Source organism: Neophocaena asiaeorientalis, unplaced genomic scaffold (assembly GCF_003031525.2).
Source record: "Neophocaena asiaeorientalis asiaeorientalis breed wild unplaced genomic scaffold, Neophocaena_asiaeorientalis_V1.1 scaffold487, whole genome shotgun sequence".
In the NCBI taxonomy this organism is placed as follows: domain Eukaryota; kingdom Metazoa; phylum Chordata; class Mammalia; order Artiodactyla; family Phocoenidae; genus Neophocaena; species Neophocaena asiaeorientalis.
Window position 1 is genome coordinate 201,821 of NW_020173398.1, and position 8,451 is coordinate 210,271.

Genomic DNA, 8,451 nt, shown 5'->3' on the forward strand with positions numbered 1-8,451 from the left:
GAGAAGCCCATCCACCACAATGAAGAGTAGCCCTCCTCGCCACAACTAGAGAAAGCCCATGCGCAGCAAAAAGACCCAATGCAGCCAAAAAGGAAGGAAGGAAGGAAGGAAGGAAAGGAAGGATGGCGGGAGAGAGAGAAGGAGGGAGAGAGGGAGGAAGGAAGGATTATTAAAAAGAACACTTGTAATAAAGATGTTTGTAAGGAAAAAACAATCTTGTTATAGACTGAACTGTGTACCCTAACCCAATCTGCCTGACGTTCTTATTAAGAAAAAAAAAAAAAAAAAGCTGTGAAGAGTAGCCAGTAAATGATAAACACTAAACTTATGTCAGCAGTTACCTCTGGAGAGAATACAATTAAGGAGATTCGTGTGGGGGCTTCCAAGTTATTGAAAACGGTCTATTTGTAATACATGTATTATAAGTTCTCCAGTATGTTATATGTCATGATTAAAAAGTTTAAAACTAATTTTAAAGTTAAATATGGGCTTCCATGATTTAAAAAATGGAGGGAGCCCGAGCTATGGGCAGTCACACACACTTTTTGCACCTCCATTTCTAGTAGAGGTCATTGTGTACCACCAAGATCCCTTACCCTGGGTCTGAAGTACACACACCCACCTCCTAGGAGTGCTGGCAACCACCATCTCTCAGCTGAGTCCCTCTTTGGGACTTGACTTTGGCCAGAGACAGCCATAAACCCCCTTCCCAGGGAAAGCCCATATCCACAGATTGGTTAAATTGAGATTATAAAGGTCTAGCTCCTTTTTTCCTCAGAAAATTTAAATGTGATGACATAAACATGCTCTAAATCGTTATGTAAAATATTAGAAATATTTGAGGTTCATTGAGAAAATATGACAGTTACATATTATTGAAAACAGGTATCATTCTATAAAATGACAAGTTATCAAAATTGCATACTGTCCAGAAACTCTTTAATTTGAGGAGGTGTTTTTCATCAGAAACCTCTTATAGTAACAAAGGTGCTGTACCATTTTGAATACAAAACACCAAAATGGAATTTCTAGTTTTACTTTATATGGATGTGATACATTCTTTCTTAAATGTAATGAAAACAAAATATAAAAGCCTAATTTTGCCTTCTAAAGAAATATTACCAATGTAAGTAATTCCACGTTAGTTATCACCATGCTGCTGTTAAAAGGCTGATATATTTAGAGACAGGAATTCAAGGGACAATGCATCTTGAACATGATACCAGCATTTGTCTTTCAGCCCTATTTGAGAATCAGGTGGTAACTTCTAAGGTCTGCATTAAACAGAAAAATTTCACCTTTGGTCAGTTCTGCTTAACAACAAGGTAAGCTCTGAAGGGGCCTCCTAAATGACAAAACAAGTGGGAAATTTTGAGAGAGGCAGAAACAATCTATTGTGACTTAAAATACAAAAGAGTACAGAAAGCATCTGAAGGCTCCTAGGTTTCAGGTTAAAAGTGGAATGTAAAAACTTCATTAACGTTTTGATTCCTTTCTTCAGTCTGTTTGTTTAACAATGTCCATTCAGATATGAACTCTCTAAACCTACCCACCTGGAATTCTCAAGAACTTCATCTGCTCAAGGATTCATCCAGTGAAATATTCTCTCACTGAAAATGGTACTAAGGAATATTTACTGGGATAGTATGACAGTTATTACATCAGTGTCAACATAAACAAGCCAGTATACCCAAAAAATACTTATCAACTTTCCCTCGGATTATGTTAAGGCTCTGCTATCTTTGAGCATACCTAAACCTTTTCAATACTATTCACCCTTCATTCATTTATTCAACAGATATTTATTTGGTGCCTGTGATGTGTCAGATACAGTGCTCAGCACTAGGGATATGATGACAAGATGAAGATGACCCAGCTCTTGTGGGGCTTACAAGGGTCTGTGATTTCACTGAGAATCGGCAGTCACCATATAACATTAACTGGTAAAAAGTTTCACATAGTTATCATTTGCCCACTGTGTAAAGTAGAATTTCCTTTTCTTTGTTCTAAAACTATTTCAATGAAAAACTCTCTCTTAAGCCTTTAAAGTGGGCACAGCATTCTTCTTAGTTTATACCTGAAGAACCTGGCAGTACAGCTGCAGAAGAGGATTGTACACTTATGGCCAAACCAAGAAAGTTATACATCCATATATTTGCTATTTGGCCTAGAGTGCTACAAAAATTTTAAAAAAGAAAATCTACTCTCAAAAGTACTCTGAAAGAAGGACTTGGACCGACAAGGATGGTTCCAGGTGACTCAATATCACCAACAAAAGTGAAGTACAAATATTTTCTCCCATTCCCAAACAAAACGAAAGTTGCCTTTTCATTTTGTTTACAGTTTCCTTTGTTGTGCAAAAACTCTTACGTTTAATTAGGTCCCATTTGTTTATTTTTGCATTTATTTCCATTACTCTAGGAGGCATATCAAAATATATATATATAGATGTGATTTATGTCAGAGTGTTCTACCTGTGTTTTCCTCTAGGAGTTTTTTATAGTATCTGTCTTACATTTATATCTTTAATCCGTTTTGAGTTTATTTTTGTATATGCTGTTAGAGAATGTTCTAGTTTCATTCTTCTATATGTAACTGTCTGGCACCACTTATTGGCAACAAAAGGACAGCCTATGGAACAGGAGAAAATATTTGCAAATGATGCAACCCACAAGAGATTGATTTCCAAAACATATAAACAGCCCATACAGCTCAATATCAAAAAAACCCCAACACAATCAAAAAAGGGACAGACGACCTAAATAGACATTTCTCCAAAGAAGACATACAGATGTCCAACATGCACATGAAAAGATGCTCAACATTGCTAATCATTAGAGAGATGCAAAGCAAAACTACAATGAGGTATCACCTCACACTCGTCAGAATGGCCATCATCAAAAAGTCTTCAAATAATAAATGTTGGAGAGGGTGTGGAGGAAAGGGAACACTCCTACACTGTTGGTGAGAATGTAAATTACTACAGCCACTATGGAGAATAGTAAGGAGGTTTCTCAAAAAACTAAAAATAGGGCTTCCCTGGTGGCGCAGTGGTTGAGACTCAAAAAAAAAAAAAAAAAAAAAAAAAAAAAACTAAAAATAAAGTTACCATATGATCCAGTAATACCACTCTTAGGCATATACCCAGAAAAGAAGAAAACTCTAATATGAATAGATACATGCTACCCAGCAAGGATCTCATTCAGATTTGATGGAGAAATTAAAACCTTTACAGACAAGCAAAAGCTAGAGAATTCAGCACCACCAAACCAGGTTTACAACAAATGCTAAAGGAACGTCTCTAGGAAGGAAAAACAGAGAAGGAAAAGACCTACAATAACAAACCCAAAACAATTAAGATAGGAACATACATATTGATAATTATCTTAAATGTAAATGGATTAAATGCCCCAACCAAAAGACATAGACTGGCTGAATGGATACAAAAACAAGATCCGTATATATGCTGTCTACAAGAGACCCACTTCAGACCTAGGGATACATACAGACTGAAAGTGAGGGAGGGGATGGGAAAAGGTATTCCATGCAAATGGAAATCAAAAGAAAGCTGGGGTGGCAATTCTCATATCAGAAAAAATAGACTTTAAAATAAACACTGTTACAAGAGACAAAGAAGGACACTACATAATGATCAAGGGATCAATCCAAGAAGAATATATGACAATGATAAATATTTATGCACCGAACATAGGAGCACCTCAATCATTAGGCAAGTACTAACAGCCATAAAAGGGGAAATCAATAGTAACAAAATCATATCATGGGACTTTAACACCCCACTTTCACCAATGGACAGATCATCCAAAATGAAAATAAATAAAAATAGCAAACATCAATAAACCTAAAATCTGGTTATTTGAGAAGATAAGCAAAATTGATAAACCATTAGCCAAAGTTATCAAGAAAAAAAGGGAGAAGACCCAAATCAGTAGAAATAGAAATGAAAAAGGAGAAGTAACAACTGACACTGCAGAAATACAAAGGATCATGAGAGATTACTACAAGCAACTATATGTCAATAAAATGGAAAATATCACTGATGAACATAGATGCAAAAATCCTCAACAAAATACTAGCAAACAGAAACCAACTGCACATTAAAAGGATCATACACCATGATCAAGTGGGGTTTTTCCCAAGAATGCAAGGATTCTTCAATATACACAAATCAATATGATACACGATATTAACCAATTGAAGAAGAAAATCCATATGATGATCTCAATAGATTCAGAGAAAGCTTTCAACAAAATTCAGTACCCATTTATGATAAACACTCTCCAGATGGGCTTCCCTGGTGGCTCAGTGGTTGAGAGTCCACCTGCCAATGCAGGGGACACGGGTTCGTGCCCAGGTCTGGGAAGATCCCACATGCTGCAGAGCAGCTGGGTCCATGAGCCATGGCTGCTGAGCCTGTGCGCCCGGAGCCTGTGCTTTGCAATGGGAGAGGCCACAACAGTGAGAGGCCCATGTACCCCAAAAAAAAAAAAAAAAACCCTCCAGAAAGTAGGCATAGAGGGAACTTTCTGAACATAATAAAGGCCATATATGACAAACCCACAGCCAACATTGTCCCCAATGCTGAAAAACTGAAACCATTTCCACTAAGATCAGGAACAGGACAAGGTTGCCCACTCTCACCACTATTATTCAACATGGTTTGGAAGGTTTGGCCACAGGAATCGGAGAAGAGAAAGAAATAAAAGGAATCCAAATCAGAAAAGAAGAAGTAAAGCTGTCACCTTTTGCAGATGACATGATACTATAAATACAGAATCCTAAAGATATGACGAGAAAACTACTAGAGCTCATCAATGAATTTGGTAAAGTAGCAGCATACAAAATTAATGCACAGAAATCTCTGGCATTCCTATACACTAATGATGAAATGGATAAAGAAGATGTGGCACATATATACAATGGAATATTAGTCAGCCATAAAAGGAAACGAAATTGTGTGAATTGTAGTGAGGTGGATGGACCTCAAGTCTGTCATACACAGTGAAGTAAGTCGGAAAGAGAAAAACAAATACCATATGCTAACACATATATATGGAATCTAAAAAAAAAACAAAAACAAAAAAAATGGTCATGAAGAACCTAAGGGCAAGACGGGAATAAAGACTCAGACCTACTAGAGAATGGACTTGAGAATACAGGGAGAGGGAGGGGGAAGGGTAAGCTGGGACAAAGAGAGAGAGTGGCATGGACATATATACACTACCAAACGTAAAATAGATAGCTACTGGGAAGCAGCCGCATAGCACAGGGAGATCAGCTTAGTGCTGTGTGACCACCTAGAGGGGTGGGATAGGAAGGGTGGGAGTGAGGGAGGAAGATGCAAGAGGGAAGAGAGTTTGTTAGCACAAACTAACACACCATTTTAAATCAATTATACTCTAATAAAGATGTTTAAAAAAAGGGGAGAGATACAGGCACCCCAGTCTTCATAGCAGCACTATTTACAATAGCCAAGACATGGAAGCAACCTAAATGTCCATGGACAGACGAATGGATAAAAAAAGACGTGGTTTATATATACAATGGAATATTAGTCAGCCATAAAAAGAATGAAGTAATGTCATTTGTAGCAATGTGGGTGGACCTAGAGAATATCACACTAAGTGAAATACATCAGAGAAAGATAAATATCATATGCTATCACTTATAAGTGGAATCTAAAAAAATTATACAAAGGAACTTACAAAACATAAATAGACTCACAGACATAGAAAACAAACTTATGGATTCCAAAGGGGAAATGGGGAGCAGATAAAAATAGGAGTTTGAGATTAACAGATACACACTACTATAGTAAAATTGATAAGCAACGTGGACCTACTGTATAGCACAGGGAACTATATTTAATATCTTGTAATAAGCTATAATAGAAAAGAATCTGAAAAAGAATATGTATATTCTTTTTCATATATATGAAAAATTATATATATATATATACAACTTTGCTGTGCACCTGAAACTAACAGAATATTGTCAATCAACTTTACTTCAATTTTTAAATATATATATATATTTATTTATTCGGTTGTACCAGGTCTTAGTTTTGCAGCAGGCAGGCCCCTTAGTTGTGGCTCAAGGGCTCCTTACTTGTGGCATGTGAAATCTTTGTTGTGGCAAGCATATGGGATCTAGTTACCTGACCAGTGATCGAACCCAGGCCCCCTGCATTAGGAGTGCAGAGTCTTAACCACTGGGCCACCAGGGAGGTCCCAACTTTACTTCAATTTTTTAAAAAAAAAGTGCAGTACAAACAAATACTTGTAGAGACCTTAGGTCAAAGCATTAATCGACACTGAACCCCAATTTTCAACACAGGTATTCATCCCAAGTTCATTCATAGTTCCTCACCTATCCACAGACATATATCCTACAAATACAACCTTCCCACACAGATGGTTCATGGTGAATATAGCTTATTCCAAAGGGTTTACTCTATAGTTTTTTGAAGAAGGCAGCAACTTCAGTTATGCCAAAGCAATACTCCTGAGATCACAGCAATAATAACTCTCATTTTGGGAGTTCACAGTGTGTGCCAAGCACTGTGCTACATCTTTCATTATATTATCTCTGCAAGGCACCCTTTTTTTTTTTAACATCTTTATTGGAGTATAATTGCTTTACAAGGTGTGTTAGTTTCTGCCTTATAACAAAGTGAATCAGCTCTACATATACATATATCCCCATATCTCTTCCCTCTTGCTTCTCCCTCCCTCTGATCCTCCCTATCCCAGCCCTCTAGGTAGTCACAAACCACCGAGCTGATCTCCCTGTGCTATGTGGCTGCTTCCCACTAGCTATCGGTTTTACATTTGGTAGTGTAAATATGTCTATGCCATTGGATTCTTCCAATCCAATAACATGGTATATCTCTCCACCTATTTGTATCATCCTTAATTTCTTTCATCAGTGTCTTATAGTTTTCTGCATACAGGTCTTTTGTCTCCTTAGGTAGGTTTATTACTAGGTATTTTATTCTTTTTGTTGCAATGGTAAATGGAAGTGTTTTCTTAATTTCACTTTCAGATTTTTCATCATTAGTGTATAGGAATGCAAGAGATTTCTGTGCATTCATTTTGTATCCTGCTACTTTGCCAAATTCATTGATTAGCTCTAGTAGTTTTCTGGTGATATCTTTAGGATTCTCCATGTATAGTATCATGTCATCTGCAAACAGTGACAGCTTTAGTCTTCTTTTCCAATTTGGATTCCTTTTGTTTCTTTTTCTTCTCTGATTGCTGTGGCTAAAACTTCCAAAACAATGTTGAATAATAGTGCTGAGAGTGGGCAACCTTGTCTTTTTCCTGATCATAGTAGAAATGGTTTCAGTTTTTCAGCATTGAGGATGATGTTGGCTGTGGGTTTTTCATATATGGCCTTTATTATGTTGAGGTAAGTTCCCTCTATACCCATTTTCTGGAGGGTTTTTATCTAAATGGGTGTAGAATTTTGTTGAAAACTTTTTCTGTATCTATTGAGATGACCATATGTTTTTTCTCCTTCAATTTGTTAACATGGTTTATCACATTGATTGATTTGCATATATTGAAGCATCCTTGCATTCCTGGGATAAACCCACTTGATCATGGTGTATGATCCTTTTAATGTGCTGTTGGATTCTGTTTCCTAGTGTTTTGTTGAGGATTTTTGCATCTGTGTTCATCAGTAATATTGGCCTGTAGTTTTCTTTCTTTGTGACCTCTTTGGTTTTGCTATCAGGTTGATGGTGGTCTCATAGAATGAGTTTGGGAGTGTTTCTCCCTCTGCTATATTTTGGAAGAGTTTGAGAAGGATAGGTGTTAGCTCTTCTCTAAATGTTTGATAGAATTTGCCTGTGAAGCCATCTGGTCCTGGGCTTTTGTTTGCTGGAAGATTTTTAATCACAGTTTCCATTTCAGTGCTTGTGATTGGTCTGTTTATATTTTCCCTTTCTTCCTGGTTCAGTCTCAGAAGGTTTTGCTTTTCTAAGAATTTTTCCATTTCTTCAAGTTTGTCCATTTTATTGGCATATAGTTGCTTGTAGTAATCTCTCATGATCCTTTGTATTTCTGCAGTGTCAGTTGTTACTTCTCCTTTTTCATTTCTATTTCTACTGATTTGAATCTTCTTTTTTTCTTGATAAGTCTTGTTAATGGTTTATCAGTTTTCTTTATCTTTTCAAAGAACCAGCTTTTAGTTTTATTTATCTTCGCTATTGTTTTCTTCACTTCTTTTTCATTTATTTTTTGATCAGATCTTTATGATTTCTTTCCTTCTACTAACTTTGGGGTTTTTTTTTGTTCTTTCTCTAATTGTTTTAGGTGTAAGGTTAGGTGGTTTATTTGAGATGTTTCTTGTTTCTTAAGGTAGGATTGTATTGCTATAAACTTCCCTCTGAGAACTGCTTTTGTTGCATCCCATAGGTTTTGGGTC

The 8,451-nt window shown here is 36.6% G+C and overlaps 1 pseudogene; it reads left to right on the forward strand.

Annotated features, from left to right (window-relative positions):
• Positions 1-1,203: 1,203 nt before the first annotated feature.
• The window catches only part of LOC112401062 (S-phase kinase-associated protein 1 pseudogene), a 35,628-nt pseudogene continuing 28,380 nt past the window's right edge, over positions 1,204-8,451 (forward strand).